The sequence below is a fragment of the Rhinopithecus roxellana genome, chromosome 7 (assembly GCF_007565055.1).
Source record: "Rhinopithecus roxellana isolate Shanxi Qingling chromosome 7, ASM756505v1, whole genome shotgun sequence".
Classification (NCBI taxonomy): domain Eukaryota; kingdom Metazoa; phylum Chordata; class Mammalia; order Primates; family Cercopithecidae; genus Rhinopithecus; species Rhinopithecus roxellana.
This window is the reverse complement of record NC_044555.1, coordinates 40,193,932-40,212,353: the sequence shown is the minus strand read 5'-3', so window position 1 is coordinate 40,212,353 and position 18,422 is coordinate 40,193,932.

Here is an 18,422-nt window from a genome sequence, read left to right as displayed (position 1 = left end):
CCCAAAGAACTCAGAGCCCCATGAAAAGGACAGGTCAGGGTGCTTCTGTACTTTCCTCATGCCTGCAACGATCTACTGACCACTGTCAGGCCTTCTGTCTTAGTTACCCTGGGCAATGCTTTTGGTGGTTCTTTGAGAAATTGCCAGGGATAGAGCCCTGTGCGGTCAGTTCACACAAATGCACCCACAGTCTTCTCAGGGCTGAACTGAAATGGTCGGAGACGTACTGCTTGTGTACCCAATGTGAGCCACTGTTTTGTCTAGGGAACCTCAGCGCTTATACCACTGCATCACCAGATATCCTGCAAACATACCCCAAAACTTGCTCTGACTTTGGCAATGAGAGGAGACTGCCGAGTCTCTGAGGAGCTGCATAATCCCTGAAGATCTAGCCTTCAGCAGGGGCCACCCCTATGGAGCGGGGAGAGCATAAACCATCAACGCCATCTTGGGACAAAGGAAATGTAAACAAAACACCAATCACTGAGGGTGGCAGCACCAGTGACTGGGAACAGACGTGGAGAGCGGATAATTTTGTGCTGCCTCATCCACTGTCACAGACACAGTAGAGGCTCTCACACTGGGGTTTGGTGTGAGTCTACTTGGAGACAACCTTCCCATTGCTTTATACAGTGGTTGCACTCCCATTGCAAGTAAGACCATACTGAGTGGACATGAATAAAAGATGAGGTCCATCTTCCCCTTTCTACACAGAGCAACAAAATCCTGGCAACAGCAGGCAGACGAGTCACAGAGTTTTCCATGCTGGACTGAGGGATGTATCTCTGCCTCGAGTTTGTTTTGATGGTAGCTGCTAGAGGGGAACTTCTACAGACTCTAGTCACACTTCAACTAGGAGCCAAAGAACAGTATCCATATGAATCGAAGGTCATTAGCCCAATTATGGGAAACAGATTGTGCTTCTGCCTGCTCAGGATGAGAAGCTGGTGTAGCCTTTTCCCCCTTATTCCTATCCTGGAGACTTTAGTGGACTCCAACATGATCTCCCCCTCAGTGCTCCCCAGGAAGGTAGATGCTTATGCTTATTATCAAGCTACCAGAGAGCGAGCTGGCTCTTACTCTAAAGCTCCATTTACTGTACTGGAGAGTAAGCTTCACTGCCAAATACAAAACTTACTACTGAAAGGATATAGTGTCAGTGTATGATACAAGCTTCCTGAGATTTCTGCATTCTCAGACCCACAGGAGATAGATCATATGTTCAATACATTGCTACAACAAGATGCATTTGAGTAAAATACTGTAAAAGTGCTATCCACAACCAAGGAATCCATACAAAGCCTGTGCACCTTGAAAGCATCCAGAAATAAAACCAAATTATTTTACACAAGATACACCACAGTAATAACCTCAAGGGAAAAAAGAATAAATAATAAAAAGGTACCATCCAAATGATAGCAAACACAAAACTGAGAAGTGACACTGCTTCAGAGGAGGAAAAAAAAATCATTGCAAGAACTCTGGCAGTACAAAAAGACAGATTGTTTCAACATCTCCAGCAGATTGGACTATCTATCTCACAATAGATCCTAAACAAAATGAAAATTCTGAAATGAAGAGATAAGGAATCCAAAATATGGATCATATTGAAGCTCAAGGAGATTAAATAGAATGTTAAAAAGAAACAAGCAAACAAACAACAAAAAAACAGAGAAATGATTCAGGATAAGGAAGATGAGACAGCTATGTTAAAAATATAGAACTTTTGGAATTAAAAAATTAAAAAAAATTCAAATAGAATTGAAACCTTTAAAAGTTGACTAGATCAAACAGAAGAATTCCAGAATTTGAAAACTGGTCTTGCAAATTAATCCAATCAGAAAATATTTTTAAAATAATTTAAAAAAATGAACAAAGCCTTTGAGAAATATGAAATGTTGTAATGTGACCAAACCTATGATTTATGTGCATTCTTGAGAGAGAAGAACAAAAAGTAAGCAATTTGGAAAACATATTTGGGAAAATAATTCAGTAACATTACCCTAATATTACTAGAGAGATAAACATCCAGATACAAAAAATTCAGAGAATAACTGAAAGATACTACACAAGATGAATATCACCAAGACATTTAGTCATCCAGACTATCCAACGTCAAACTTACTGAAAAAAATCATAAAGCAGATAGAGAAGGGGACAAATCTCATGCAAAGATAATCCCATCAGACTGACAACAGATTTCTCCACAGAAACCAGAAGAGAATGTTGTTCTATTCTGAGCCTTCTTAAAGAAAGAGAAATGCCAGCCCAAATTTTCATACCCTGCCAAACAAAGCTTCATAAATAAAGCAGAAAAAAAGTATTTCCCATACAAGGAAACACTGAAATACTTTGTCACCATGCCACCACTAGACTGCACATAGAAAGAAATGCTCAAATGTGTTCTCAGCATGGAAATAAAAAGATCATACTTCTATCGAAAAGCACATGTAAGTATAAACTTCACAGATCCTACAAAGTAATTACATAATTGAGACTATAGCAACTAGCTAACAACTAGCTAACAACAGTATAACAGTAACAAAATCTCACATATCAATATTATCTTTTAATGTAAATAGATTAAATGTTCCACTACAAGATATAGAATGACAAATTGGATTAAAAAAAAACACACACACACAAGACCCAACCATATGTTGCCTTTAAGAGACCTACTTAAAGTGTCATGACATCCACAGACTCACAGTAAATGAGTGAAGAAATATATTTTGCATACATGGAAAACAAAACAGAGCAAGGTTGCTATTCTTGTATCACACCACATAAGCCAGACTCTAAACAAACAACAGTAAAGACAGACAAAAAAAGCACTCTGTAATGATACAGGGTTCAATTCAACAAGAAGGTTTATCTATTCTAAATATATATGCACCCAACACCAAAGAAGCCAGATTTATAAAACAAATACTAATATAACTAAGAAAAGAGATAGACATTCATAAAATAATAGAGGGGACTTCAATACTTCATTGGCAGCAGTAGAAAAATATTTGATGCAGAAAAGTAACAAACTCTGGTCTTAAACTGTACTCTTGACCAAGTGGAACTAATAGATAAATCAGAATATTTCATCCAACAATGGCACAATATACATTTTTCTAATCTGTGCATGAAATATAGTCAATTCACAGATTTCACGCACAGATGAAAATTCACAGATTAATTCCCCAAAACTAATCATATACTTGTCCATAAAGCAAGTTTCAATATACTTTAGAAAGATCTATCACTATATCAGATCAACTACATTCTCAGACCACAGTGGAATAAATCTAGGAATCTATACCAAGAGGAATCCTCAAAACCATACAAGAACAAGGAAAATACGCAGCTTGTTTTTGAATGACTTTGGGTAAACAATAAAATTCCGGCAAAAATTAAAATTTTAAACAAATGAAAATATAGACACTGCATGCCAAAACTTCTCAGATGCAGCAAAAGTAGTATTAAAAGAAAAGTTTAAAAAACTAAACTTGTATTTCAAAAAGATAAAATAGTTCAAGTTAACAACCTAATATCACACCCCAAAGCACTAGAACAACAAAAACAATTCAAACCCAAGGACAATAGAAGAAAAAAATAACAAAAATCACAGTAGAGCTAAATGAAATTGAGGACAAATAATACAAAGGATCAACAAAATGACAAGTTTGTGTTTTTGAAAGTATAAACAAAATTGATAGACAGCTAGCTAGATTAAGAAAAGCAATTCAAATGAGCACAATTAGAAATAATAAAGGTGATGTAACAACTGATACCACAGCAATACAAAAGACCATCAAAGATTACTGTGAACATCTCTACATGCACAAAGTAGAGAGCCTAGAGAAAATGGAAAAATTCCTGGAAACATGCGACCTTCCAAGATTGAACCAGGAAGAAGTAGATTAGACATAGATTTCTATTTCTTCCTGGTTCAATCTTGGAAGTTTGCATGTTTCCAGGAATCTTCTATGCCAATAATGAGTTATGAAATTGAATCAGTGATAAAACATCTACCAAACAAAGCCCAAGACCATATGGATTTAGAGCTAAATTCCACCAGAAGTACAACAAAATCTGGTATGAATGTTACTAAAACTATTACAAAAAATAAAGGAGTAGAGATTCCTCCCTAACTCATTCTATGAAATCAGTATAATTCTGACACCAAAATCTAGCAAGAACTCAGCACAAAAGTAAATTTTAGGTCAATATTCTTGATAAACATAGACACAAAATTCACAACCAAATACTAGTAAACAGTATCTACCAGCACATGAAAAACATAATTTATCATGATCAACTGGGGTTTATCCCAGAAATGCAATGATGGTTCAACATATGAAAATGTGTTATTTACAACATATTCAGAAATAACAAAAAGCACATTATCATCTCAATAGTTGCAGATAAAATTCAATATCCCTTTATGATAAAAACCCTCAACAACGTAGGCATCAAACGAATATATTTCAAATTAGTAACAGCCATGAATGACAACCTCAGCCAACATCATACTTATTGAGGAAAAATTGAAAGCATTCATCCTAAGAACTAGTATAAGACAGGGATGTCCACTCTCATCCCTTTTATTCAACATAGTACTGAAAGCGCTTCCCAGAGAAACTAGGCAGGAAAACAAACGACATCCAAGTTGGAAAAGAGAAAATCAAATTATCTCTGCTTGCTGATCAGATGATCTTATATCTGGAAAATTCGAAGATTGCTCCAGAAGACTTTCACATCTGATAAACAACTTTAACAAAGTTTTAGGATACAATATTAATGCACAAATACTAGTTGCATTTCTATACACCAACAATGTTCAATTTAAGAGCCAAATCAATAAGTCAATCTTATTTAAAATAGTCACAAAAAAAATATAGGAATACATTTAACCAGGAAGATGAAAGATCTATACAAGGAAAACTATAATATGCCAATGAAATAAATTGTAGATGACACAGATGAAAGAACATGCTATGCCCATGAATAGAATCAGTATCATTAAAATGAATATACACTCCAAAGCATTCTACAGATGCAATACAATTCTTATGAAAATACCAACATCGTTTTTCACAGAGTTAGACAAAAACAATTCTAAAATTCATATGGAAAGAAAAAAAGGCCCAAAATAGCCAAAGCAATCCTAAGCAATAAGAACAAAGCTGGAAACATCACATTACCTGACTGCAAACTTTGCTACAAGGAGATAGTAACCCAAACAGCACTGCACAGGCACAAAAATAGACACATAAATCAATAGAATAGAAAAAGAAACCAGAAATAAAGCCACATACCTACAACTAATTGATTCTTGACAAAGTAAACAAAAGTAAACATTGGGGAAAGGACATTCTATTCAATAAATGCCTCAGGAAGAACAGGCTAGCTAAACGTAGAATAATGAAACTGAACGATTATCTCCCAGCGAATAGAAAAATTAGCTCAAGATGGAGTAAAAGTTTATATTTTAGACTGGATTCTCAAAAAGTTCTGGAAGAAAACCTAGGAAAACATCTTCTGGACATTGGCCTAGGTTAAGAATTTATGACTAATGCATCAGAGACCAGTGCAGCAAAAGCAGATATATACAAATTAAAATTAAATACAAGAGCTTCTGCACAGCAAAAGACACTAACAACAGACTAAATAGATAACCTACAGCATGGAAAAAAATATTTGCAAACTCTGCATCTGATCAATGACTAATATTTATAATCTATAAAGAATTTAAACAAATCATCACTAAGAAACCAATTACTTCATCAAATAGTGAGCAAGGACATGAACAGACACTTCTCAAAGAAGGCACATAGCGAGTCAACAAATATATGAAAAAAGGCTCAATATTACAAATCATCATATATGAGCAAATTAAAACCACAATGAAATCCATCTCATAAGAGTCAGAGTGGTTATTATTAAATACTCAAAAAATAAAAGATGTTGATGAGAATGTAGAGAAAAAGGGACACTTATTTACCATTACTTGGACTATAAATTAGTTCAACCCCTAAGGTAATCAGTATCCAGATTTCTCAAAGAACTAAAAACAGAACTGCCATTTGACCCAGCAATCCCACTGCTGCTTCTCTCTCCAAAGGAAGAGAAATCATTCTACCAAAAAGACATCTGCACTCATATGTTTATGGCAGTCCTATTCACAATAACAAAGTCATGGAATCAACCTAAGTGTCAATCTATGGTTGATTGTGTAAAGAAAATGTGGTATATATACAGCATGAAATCCCGTGCAGCTATAAAAAATAATAATGTCTTTGTAGCAACGTAGATGGAGCAGGAGGCCATTAACCTAAATGAAATAACTCAATAACAGGAAAACAAACACTGCATAATCTCACCTTTAAGTGGGAGTTAAGCAGTGAATACACATGGAAAAAATATGGAAATAATAGACACAGAGTAATCCAGCACATATATATATACACACACACATATAGTTAATAACAATGTATATTTCTATTATTACAATACAATAATATGTATTTTTAATACAAAATATGTATTTTAGTAATGTATTTTAAAATTATATATTAACTTTAAAATTATATTATTATATATTATATATATTATTAACTATATATGGTTGATATTAATGTATATTTAGAAATTAAGAGAATGCAATTCAAATTTATCATTAAAAAATGATAACAAGTGATGTAATAGTTAATTTAGCTTTATTTAATCTTTCCATGTTGTGTGTTTTGTGTGTATGTTTGTGTTTGTGTGTGTGTGTGTGTGTGTGTTATATATTTGTGTGTGTATATATATACACACACACACACACAAAGTGTGGGACCTGTGAGACATGGACTGGCTTCCTCTCCTTGGGTTAACCGTAGTGCATTGGAGGTGTGAATAAAGGACCTAGGATCTTCGCTCCTTAGTTAGTCTGAGGGTAGAAAGGTCAGTTTCACTCCAGAGGCCATGACAGAGAGGTTTTCAGTTGCCCCTGGAGGCTCTGTCCAGGAAGTTTCTCAGTTGCTACTGGCTCAGTAACTCTGGTGGGGGTGGCTGGAGGCCCAGGCATGGAGGACCTCACCAGTGAGGAGATGTGGGACCAAGCACCCACTTAAGTCTGGTCACTTTTCCATTGGGCTGCTGCAGTATGCTGGGGTCTCACTCCAGTCCCTAGTCACCTTAGATTTTCCAATACCTGAAGCTGTCACCAGTGAAGGCTGTGTAACAGCAAAGATGGCAGCCTTCCCCACTGGACCTGTTTTTGGCCTGAACACACCTGTAGAAGGTAGCTAGAGACCCTGGTTGGGAGTTCCCACCCAGTGAGGAGGAACAGGATTGGCAGACCAGCTTGAAAAGGCAGCCTGGTCATGCTTTGGTAGAGCAGCTGTGCTGGGTGTCCACTTCAGCCTCCAGTCACCTTAGACACTCCAAAGCCCAAAGGTTGGAATAGCTAAGTCATGCAAACAACGAAGATGGCGGCTCACCCCTCCTCTGGGAGCTCCATCCTCGGAGAGTTTGAAATCTCTGTCAGCCAGAGAACACTGGTAGGGATAGCTGGAGATCCCGGTTGTGAGGCCCCACTGGTGATGAGAAACAGAATTAGGGAACTGCTTAAAAAAACAGCCTGGCCACGTTTTCATAAGGCAGTTGTGCTGTGCAGGGGGTCCGCTTCAGTCCCTGGTCACCTTGGACTCTCCAAAGTTGGAAGGCCAGAATAGCTAAGTCACCCAAACAACACAAAAGGCAGCTCACCCCTCCCTCTGGGAGCTCCATTCCAGAGAGGCTTCAAATCTCTGTCAACTGGAGAATACCAGTAGGGGTGGCTAAAGACCCCAGTTGGGAGTCCTGTACACTGAAAAGGAATGTGATAGAGGACCTTCTTAAAAAGTCAGTCTGGCTGTATTTTTGTAGAGCAGTTGTGATGTGCTGTAGGATCCCTCCTGTTCCTGGTTAGCTTGGACTCTCCAAAGCCCACAGGGTGGAACGGCTAAGTCTCCCAAACAGCAAAGAGGGTGGCCCACCCCTACCTGCAGGAGCTCCATCCCAGTTGCAATATTACTATCAGTGGCTGGCTGAAATTCCAAGCCAGAGTTTTATTCTGTGAGGTGTCTTGTTAGTGGGACCTGCGGACAGTCACTGCTTAGCTCCCTGGATTCAGCCTCTTTCTTAGGGATATATACAGGGGTCTAACCTTTCACTTTGCTGGAATTGCAGGTAATTTTTCTGGGAAGCCCAGAAAGCCAGAGTATCTAAGGCTCCAGGGTCTCAGCACGTGCCTGACCAGCTGCTCAGCTGAGACTCCACATAGCTCTGTGTGTCACACTGAAGGTCCTGGTGGAGTTGGTTCATGAGGGGAATCTCCTGACCCAAAGGTTGCAACGATCTGTGGAAGAAGCATGGGTTCCTGTGGTCACACTTTCACTTACCACTTCCTTGGGTCGGGGAGGTTACTTGGCTCCATGTCGCTCCTGGGTGGGTCATCATCCTTCTTTGATTTTCTCCATTTTTCATGGGTCAAGTTGTTTTCTTGATTAGTCCTTATGCACATGCCTGGATGTTTCAGTTGAAAATGCTGTATTTACTCTGCCCTTCCTTTTCTCTCCATGAGAGCCATGCACACTAGCTTCTTCTAGTTGGCCATCTTGGCCACCTCCCCCACAGAGAACCTTTCTGTCAGGGGTAGCAAATATGGATTTGATGATGGAATCCTTTAACTTTGGTGCAAAGTTACAAGAAGGCTTCAACACCTTTGGTTTACAACAGTATTAGACTGTCTCACTTCCATCATTAATTACAAATTATTAATGAGCATCCTACACAGTGCAGGATTGGTCAGTCTGTTCAAAGCTTTGATTGGACACTCCTCAGTTATAATCAAGCAGATCCTCAGTATCACAATGCATGCTTTTTTTTTATTGTGGAAGTGCATTAAGAACTTGTGTTTGTACAATCTATAATTTACAAGCTATAGGAAACTGGAAGCAGATGAAAACTCTCTGATTTCAACCATCAATGGCAATATGCTACGAAAATCTCCAGGAAGTGTTAAACCACGGGATTGACATCTGCTCTGTGACATGAACACTCTATATGAACATTTATAAAGTTAAAATTAACTGTGATAGTTATTCTGCCAACTAGAATTGACAGATTCACATATAACCTAGATACTCAATGATACCTATTTGGACATGTTAGTTTAGTTTTTATACACTCCATGTTTGTCTTGAAGAACAAGTGAATTTAACTCAGGACAGATAGTATGATTGCTAAACAGCAGGAAAATTCACTTTATTTCTTTGGTCATAAATTAACTTGAGACCTTTCAGCTTGAGTTTCTTGTTATTTCATTGTTTGTTTTCTTTTTCCAGACCTGTTACTTTGTTATAGGTACAGACTAAGTAGAGAGTTAGATTAGCTAAAGTTGAGGGTCTGCCAGGTAACTACAATAGAGAGATAAAAAGTGTGAGCAAGAGAGAAACAAACAGGTAAGTGGCTCGTACATGCAAGACAGAGACTGCAATGAAAGAACATGAACTCTAAAGTGGGTAATAAGGGAAAATAATAACATGCAGAAAACATTGAAAAGTGATAAGGTGGTAATGTAAATAAGTTTGAATCCAATAGAATTAAATAATTGTTGGAAAGGGATGCTAGAGGATATGACCTAGAAATATAGGATGTTGTGACTAGTGAATATAATTATTGAAATTGAGATTTTATAAATGTAATTAATGAAAATAATAATGTCTGTGATCATAGGTGGAAGTGTCAGAGGTGGGGCAAAAGACAAGATCACTGACATTAATGAAGTCAAGAAACTGAGAGAACAGTTTGAGGGATTTTTTTTTTTTTAATTTTAACATTCCCGACAACTGACAAGAGTGGTGTTGGAGATAAATTAAGTCAGACGTAAAGTTCTGAAGGAAGAAATGTAAATAATTAGCCAGTCTATATATAAAAATACAAGAGATAGTGATATGGTTAGCTCATGCATCTTCACCCAAATCTCATCTTGAATTGTAATCCCCAGGTGTTGAGGGAGGACCCTGGTGGGAGGTGATTGGATCATGGAGGTGATTTCTGCCATGCTGTTCTCATGGCAGTGAGTACTCACAAGATCCGATGGCTTTATTAGTGTTTGGCAAGTTCCTCCTTCACTCACTCTTCTCTTTCCTGACGACTTATGAAGAAGGTGCTTGCTTCCCCTTCCACCACGATTGTAAGTTTCCTGAGGTCTCCCCAGTCATTCAAAACTGTGAATCAATTAAACCCCTTTTCTTTATAGATTACCCAGTTTTGGGTAGTATCTTTACAGCAGTGTGAGAACAGACTAATACAAATGTAATACTATCACTATTGGGGAAAATTTGCCCCTGATAATTCACGTATGTTCTTTTCTATTTTCCCTAAGTGTTGACTGGTCTGAGAAATAAAAGGAAAGAGTACAAAAGAGAGAAATTTTAAAGCTGGGTATCCAGGGGAGAACTCGCATGTCGGCAGGTTCTGTGATACTCCCTGAGTCATAAAACCAGCAAGTTTTTATTAGTAATTTTCAAAGGGGAGGGAGTGCATGAATAGGGTGTGGGTCACAGAGATCACATGCTTTAAGGGTAACAAAAGATCACAAGGCAGGAGGTCATGGTGAGATCAGGAGGTCAGGGTGAAACTAGAATCACTAACGAACTTCCATGTCCTGCTGTGCATGCATTGTCCGGGTTCAAGAGCAGAGAACTGGTCTGACTAGAATTCACCAGGCTGGAATTTCCTAATCCTAGCAAGCCTGGGGGCACTGCAGGAGACTAGGGTGTGTTTCATCCCTATCTACATCTGCATAAAGGCAGCCACTCCCAGAGCAGCCATTCAGAGACCTCCTCTGGGAATGCATTCTTTTCCTAAGGCTGTTAATTATTAATATTCCTTACTGGGGAAAGAATTCAGAGATATTTATCTTACCCATTTTTGGTAATAAGAGGAATATGGCTCTGTTCTGTGCAGACCACAGATAGTCAGACTTTAAAGTTATCTCCCTTGTTCCCTGAAAATCGCTGTTATCCTGTTCTTTTTTTTTTTTTTTTTTTTTTTTTTTTTTTTTTTTTTTTTTTTTGAGACGGAGTCTCGCTCTGTAGCCCAGGCTGGAGTGCAGTGGCTGGATCTCAGCTCACTGCAAGCTCCACCTCCTGGGTTCCCACCATTCTCCTGCCTCAGCCTCCCGAGTAGCTGGGACTACAGGCGCCCGCCACCTCGTCCGGCTAGTTTTTTTGTATTTTTTAGTAGAGACGGGGTTTCACCGTGTTAGCCAGGATGGTCTCGATCTCCTGACCTTGTGATCCACTCATCTCGGCCTCCCAAAGTTATCCTGTTCTTAAGGTGCCCAGATTTCATATTGTTCAAATACACATGTTCTACAAACAATTTGTGCAGTTAACACAATCATCACAGGGTCCTGAGGTGACATTCATCCTCAGCTTACGAATATGATGGGATTAAGAGATTAAAGTAAAGACAGGCATAGGAAATCACAAGAGTATTGATTGGGGAAGTGATAAATTTCCATGAAATCATCACAATTTATGTTCAGAGGTTGCAGTAAAGACAGACGTAAGAAATTATAAAAGTATTAATTTGGGGAACTAATAAATGTCCATGAAATCATCACAATTTATGTTCTGCTGCCACAGCTTCAACCAGTCCCTCCATTTGGGATCCTTGACTTCCCGCAACATATCAATATATACAATATATAGTATAGTATGTCATGCAATCCAAAGGATATTTTTTCTTTTTGTCAATTAGAAGGGAAGAAAAATGGTCTAGAATTGGCAAGAAAAAACTAAGACAGTGTATTCTCAGGCCCACTGGTTCATAGAATGTGAGATAATAGAATCTCTTTCAGGCCGGGCGCGGTGGCTCAAGCCTGTAATCCCAGCACTTTGGGAGGCCGAGACGGGCGGATCATGAGGTCAGGAGATCGAGACCATCCTGGCTAACACAGTGAAACCCCGTCTCTACTAAAAAATACAAAAAACTAGCCAGGCGAGGTGGTGGGCGCCTGTAGTCCCAGCTACTCGGGAGGCTGAGGCAGGAGAATGGCGTAAACCCGGGAGGCGGAGCTTGCAGTGAACTGAGATCCGGCCACTGCACTCCAGCCTGGGCGACAGAGCGAGACTCCGTCTCAAAAAAAAAAAAAAAAAAAAGAATCTCTTTCACTTATCTTAACTCCTGGGGGAAACACTGTCCTCTGGAGACATCCAGAAAATTTAAGAAGGTAATGGAGACATCTAGGAAAACATTGAGGCATTTTTTTCCATTAGAGAGCACAGTGAGAGGATTTAAGGCATTGAGAATAGATTGAAAATTGGTACATATTATAGTATGTACACTGCCATGAGAAGATAAGAATCGATCCATTTTATGATAGAAAAGTTTGGAGTCTTGGCACACTCGTGATCATCAAAGTAAGCAAGGACAAGTGTCATAAAGATAATTCTCTCTATTGTGACTTACATGGAGGTGAATAATTATTCTAATTATTAGTATAATTTTAGGGTCTCTCCATGAGTAGGAACTCTGAGTTAGACCCTATATTTTCTAAGAGGTTGATGTGATGCTCATCCTAGGGAAAGACTACATTACAAAAAGCAAGTGGATGTCTATGCTAGTTGCATAAATCATGTTGAAAATGATGTCAATCCTCAGAGATGGGCAGCCCTACTAAGACTATAAGAAATTCTGCCAACTGTGAACTTTAAACTCTCTTGAGGTGAATAACTAACCAACAGTCAACAAAATTCTTATCTGAGAAACAGTGAAAACATACTATATTTAGGAAAAAGACAAGGATGCTTTCTACTATCTGAATTTTAAGTATTTGTCAGGATATTTTACTTAATGTGATTATATATAATATATTTTATATATTTTATAATTTGCAACATTATATATATTATATATTATATATCACATATACATCATGTATGAGCATCTATATATGATGTTGCTGAAATGGGAAAAGTTCCCTTGTCCCTCTTGCAGGGCATGACATGGGGATGTGGCTTGTTTCTTCAGTGCTCTGTTGCTCAAACCTTCAGGGGAGCATACAGATGGGCAGGGAGACCTATGGCAGTGTCTAGGGGTGAATGTTTACAGCTGAAGCCCCAGTGGGTATGTGTTACAGGGTGCTCTTTTAGTTTAACCATCCATAGGTGGCTGTGTTAGCTCAATTAGACTCCTGCCTTATCACAGGCACAGAGGGTTTTCTGTATCCCAGGGTTCTTGCCTTGGTGTGCCAGAAGAATTGGATCACATATGGGCTTGGAGAATGAGTTCAAGGTTTTATTGAATGGAAGTAGCTCTCAGCAGATGGGGGAGCCAGAAGGGAGAAGATTTTCCCTTAAAGTCAGGCCACTTGGAGGCCTGGGCTCTGCTTCAACTGCCCCAGCCAAACTCTGTGTTGTTCTGTTGGTCGGTGGCCTGCCGGCATGTTCAGGGTGTTCTTCTCGACATCCAGCCACCCATGTGTTCCTCAGCTGATGGGCTCCTCTTGACATCCAGCTACCTGTGTGTCTTCCTGCTAGCATCTTGGGGTTTTTACAGGCACGGGATGGGGGTGTGGAAGGCCAGGGTGGTCTTGGGAAATGCAACATTTGGACAGGAAAACAAAAATGCCTGTCCTCATGTAGGTCAGTGGCCACAGGTCTGGGTGTGGAGTCCTAGCCAGGGACCACACCCTTCCCCCCTTCCATATAATTTAAAGGGATCATGCCATTCCTTTCCCAGAACTTCCCTTCCATATCATTTCTAATAACATGTTTGGATACTTCAGAAATCTAAGATAGATCAGCTAAGACACATAAGAGCTTAGAATTTGTCACTTTCGTTTTTCAACAGGGAAAAGCTGGAAAAACTGAAAACCAATTGACACCTTTTGGACTCATCAGAGAAGAGAAGTTACTAGATTTCCTTGAAATATTTAGAAACAGTTATTTTCAGAAGGTCAAAGTATGTGAGCATTTTCTTATCTGGAGCAGACACTGCCAGACACCCTAGAAGTCAGTAAGAATGTTAAACCAGAAATTTTGATGAATTTATGGTGCCCAAATGTGGGCTAGCTTCTGGAGGCTGCAGTCATAGGAATACTCCTCATTTCTGTAGGCTTTCCTACAGAAACTCCACCAGGCTTTCATAGAGTAGATTTAGAAAAATCCTAAGAGTGCTCCCTTTGTGACTGTACCAAGGGAAGGTGAAGTTTTCCTTTCAGAACAAAAGGATTAATCCCTAGGGGGGTTGGACATTGCCAGAGGGCACCAGTAAAATCCCATTTCAGTTAGGTGAAGGAAATTTTATCCTACCCAAACAGTGTCTCACCTAAGAGATAAAAAAGCCTGAATCTACAGAGAAGACATCTTTAATAACATGCACTGGGAACACTGTGATTCTTTATTGCCGCCAGGGAAGGAATTAGGTGGCAGGGTGAAAAAACATCTACCCCTAAAGAAAAAAAAGAAACACTAATTCCAAAAGTCATAGCTCTGAAATACAGCTTACTATGCATTCCAAAGCCTGAAAATAAAAAATAAAAACTAGAGAATGCCTTATATCCTCCTTTCCTGCATTATCACCATACTAGTAATGCCTCCAATAATGGTTACAGTGGATTACAACTGAAAGAGCTAAAATTAAAAATAAATAGATAAAACTTTCTGAGAAGCAGAATAGAGAAGCCTAAAATTCAAGAGGAGAGAAAAAAACATGATTACTAGAGACATATGAAGCTTCCAGTGTCCATAGCTACAACAAACATCAAACATAACACAACTCTTGGCCAGATTAACATGTATACCAAACATCTACTAACATATATGATATCTTCAGCATTCAACAAAAAGTTCTAAGACATGCCCAATAGGCAAGAAGCGAACAAATAAACAAAGAACACATAGTCAGAAGACAAAATATTAAAGAGACAAAGACTCACTTATGACATGGATGTTGGAATTATCAGAGAGGAAATTTAAAATGATTATTATTACCTTGTCAAAATCTCTAATGAAAAAGGTACAGGACATGCAAAACCAGAAGGGCTATATAAGAGGAGAGATGAGAATTATAAGAATAAAAAGAAGGCCGGGCGCGGTGGCTCAAGCCTGTAATCCCAGCACTTTGGGAGGCCGAGATGGGTGGATCGCGAGGTCAGGAGATCGAGACCAACCTAGCTAACACGGCGAAACCCCGTCTCTACTAAAAAGTACAAAAAACTAGCAGGGCAAGTTGGCAGGCGCCTGTAGTCCCAGCTACATGGGAGGCTGAGGCAGGAGAATGGCGTAAACCCGAGAGGCGGAGCTTGCAGTGAGCTGAGATCCGGCCACTGCACTCCAGCCTGGGGGACAGAGCGAGACTCAAAAAAAAAAAAAAAAAAAAAAAAAAAAAAAAAGAATAAAAAGAAAATGTTAGAAATTATTTTTAAAAAACATACGGCAACAAAAATGAAGAATGGTCTCCATAGGTTCATAAGTACACCCAACCCAACTAAATAAAATGTCGGTAAATTTGAAGACAGATCAATAGAAATTTTTCAAACTGAAATTGAATTAAAAAATGACAAAAATAGAACAGAACATTCAAGAACTCTGGGAAAATATTTGCAAAATAGGAATCCAACTTACAAGGAATGTAAAGGACCTCTTCAAGGAGAACTACAAACCACTGCTCAGTGAAATCAAAGAGGACACAAACAAATGGAAGAACATACCATGCTCATGGATAGGAAGAATCAATATCGTGAAAATGGCCATACTGCCCAAGGTTATTTATAGATTCAATGCCATCCCCATCAAGCTACCAATGAGCTTCTTCACAGAGTTGGAAAAAACTACTTTAAAGTTCATATGGAACCAAAAAAGAGCCCTCATTGCCAAGACAATCCTAAGCCAAAAGGACAAAGCTGGAGGCGTCACGCTACCTGACTTCAAACTATACTACAAGGCTACAGTAACCAAAACAGCATGGTACTGGTACCAAAACAGAGCTATAGACCAATGGAACAGAACAGAGTCCTCAAAAATAATACCACACATCTACAGCCATCTGATCTTTGACAAACCTGAGAGAAACAAGAAATGGGGAAAGGATTCCCTATTTAATAAATGGTGCTGGGAAAATTGGCTAGCCAGAAGTAGAAAGCTGAAACTGGATCCTTTCCTTACTCCTTATACGAAGATTAATTCAAGATGGATTAGAGACTTAAATGTTAGACCTAATACCATAAAAACCCTAGAAGAAAATCTAGGTAGTACCATTCAGGACATAGGCATGGGCAAGGACTTCATGTCTAAAACACCAAAAGCAACGGCAGCAAAAGCCAAAATTGACAAATGGGATCTAATTAAACTAAAGAGCTTCTGCACAGCAAAAGAAACTACCATCAGAGTGAACAGGCAACCTACAGAATGGGAGAAAATTTTTGCATCCTACTCATCTGACAAAGGGCTAATATCCAGAATCTACAAAGAACTCAAACAAATATACAAGAAAAAAACAAACAACCCCATCAAAAAGTGGGCAAAGGATATGAACAGACATTTCTCAAAAGAAGACATTCATACAGCCAACAGACACATGAAAAAATGCTCATCATCACTGGCCATCAGAGAGATGCAAATCAAAAGCACAATGAGATACCATCTCACACCAGTTAGAATGGCAATCATTAAAAAGTCAGGAAACAACAGGTGTTGGAGAGGATGTGGAGAAATAGGAACACTTTTACACTGTTGGTGGGATTGTAAACTAGTTCAACCATTATGGAAAACAGTATGGCAATTCCTCAAGGATCTAGAACTAGATGTACCATATGACCCAGCCATCCCACTACTGGGTATATACCCAAAGGATTATAAATCATGCTGCTATAAAGACACATGCACATGTATGTTTATTGCAGCACTATTCACAATAGCAAAGACTTGGAATCAACCCAAATGTCCATCTGTGGCAGACTGGATTAAGAAAATGTGGCACATATACACCATGGAATACTATGCAGCCATAAAAAAGGATGAGTTTGCGTCCTTTGTAGGGACATGGATGCAGCTGGAAACCATCATTCTTAGCAAACTATCACAAGAACAGAAAACCAAACACCGCATGTTCTCACTCATAGGTGGGAACTGAACAATGAGGAAACTTGGACTCGGGAAGGGGAACATCACACACTGGGGCCTATCATGGGGAAGGGAGAGGCGGGAGGAATTGCATTGGGGGGTTATACATGATATAAATGATGACTTGATGGGTGCTGATGAGTTGAGGGGTTCAGCACACCAACATGGCACAAGTATACATATGTAAACAAACCTGCACGTTATGCACATGTACCCTAGAAATTAAAGTATAATAAAAAAAAAATGACAAAAATAGAACAGAATATTCAAGAACTCTGGGAAAATATTTGCAAAATTGTAATACTAGATGAAAAAGACAAAACAAAATGAAATAAAAATTTGGGAAATAGTAGTTGAAAAATGTTAAAATAGTGACAGGCACCAATACACAGATCTAAGAAGCTCAGAGAACACCACAAAAAGATACACACAGTATTAGTCAGGATTCTCCTGAAAAATACAAGCAATAGAACCAGTAGGCTCTATTTTTCTCTCTGTATAGAGAGAGAGATACAGAAGTTTATTTTAAGAAATTGACTCACATTATTATGGGAGCTGGCAAATCCAAAATCTGCAGGATGGATTGGCAGATTGGAGACCCAAAGAAGAGCAAATAATGTGCAAAATTAGCCAGACATGGTGGCACACACCTGTAATCCCAGCTATTCGAGAGGCTGAGGCAGGAGAATTGCTTGAACCTGGGAGGCAGAGGTTGCAATGAGCCAAGATCGTGCTATTGCACTGCAGCCTGGGCAACAAGAGTGAAACTCTGTCTCAAAAAAAAAAAAAAAAAAAAGATAGTATATATGTTTTATTCCAAACATGTTTGGAATCGCTTTATACCTGAATAGTCTAATTACACCAGTCAAAATCAGAAATTGACTGCCTGTTGCTGTGTTAATTAACTTAGGATTATGGCCTCCAGTTCTATCCATGTTGTTGCAAAGGACATGCTTTTATTTTTCTCTATAACTGTGTAGTATTTCATGGTGTATATGCTACACATTTTCTCAATTATAAGTGGTAGCTAAATATTGAGCACAGAAGGACTCAAACAAGGGAACAACAGACACTGTGGACTACTAGATGGGGGTGGTGGGAAGAAGGAACTGGGTTGAAAAACTACCTATTGGGTAACATGTCACTACCTGGGTGCAATATAATCATGTAAAAAATCTGAACATGTATGCCCTGTATCTAATAAAAAGTTGAATTAAAAAAAAACCCAGAAATTTGGGAAGAATGATCAACTGATAAACACCAATG